This window comes from Mastomys coucha, unplaced genomic scaffold (assembly GCF_008632895.1).
Source record: "Mastomys coucha isolate ucsf_1 unplaced genomic scaffold, UCSF_Mcou_1 pScaffold18, whole genome shotgun sequence".
Taxonomy (NCBI): Eukaryota; Metazoa; Chordata; class Mammalia; order Rodentia; family Muridae; genus Mastomys; species Mastomys coucha.
In genome coordinates this window covers 93096140-93097052 of record NW_022196900.1, presented here as the reverse complement: position 1 = coordinate 93097052, position 913 = coordinate 93096140, and positions in this window count along the sequence as shown.

Genomic DNA, 913 nt, shown 5'->3' with positions numbered 1-913 from the left:
TTTCTTTTTCGATTTCTTCGAGACAGGTTTTCTCTGTGTAGCCCTGGCTGTCCTGGAACTCACTCTGTAGCCCAGGTGTGGCCTCGAACCCAGAAATCCACCTGCCTCTGCCTCCCAAGTGCTGGGATTAAAGGCGTGCGCTGCCACCATCACCCAGTGAGCATTTTCTTAAGTAATGAATGATGGGGAGGAAAGACCCCATTGTGAATGGTGTCATCCATGGGTTGGTGGTCCTGGGTTCTATAAGAAAACAGGCTGAGCAAGCCATGGAGAACAAACCAGTAAGCAGCAACCCTCCATGGCTTCTTCATCAGCTCCTGCCTCCAGGTTCCTGGCCTGTGTGAGTTCCTGTCCTGACTTCCTTTCGTGATGAACAGCCATGTGGAAGTGTAAGCTGAGTAAACCCTTTCCTCTCCAACTTGCTTCTGGTTCTGGTGTTTCATCAGAGCAGTAGGAACCCTGACTGAGACAGATGGGGTTGAAGCCAGGCCTGAAAAGCACGGGTTGATCTCTAGCTCTGCACGCGCAGACACACAACTAGTTTTAAGGTAGAGCAGCCATACTGTGCACAAGAACCTGGGTTTTGTTCCCATTATTAAAGGCAGGGGTGAGGGAGAAGCTGATCAGGAAGCGCTCTCTAGGCAGATGCGCAGTAGGAGCGAAGGTCCTGAGGCCGAAAGACACCTGTCTTACTGAAGGAACGTCAAGGAGTTCAGGGTGGTGAAGAAGAAGGAGAAGGGAGGGGAGGGAGAGGAGAAGGAGGAGGGGGAGAGCAGGGAAGAGGAGGAGGAGAGGGAGGAAAGAGGAGGGGGACTCAAAAAGCTGCCAGGACTCAATTTTTTTTTCCACATGAGACAGCCCCTAAAGTGTTTGCGAATGAGGACCTGTGATCTGACTTCTTTTTTTTTTTTTT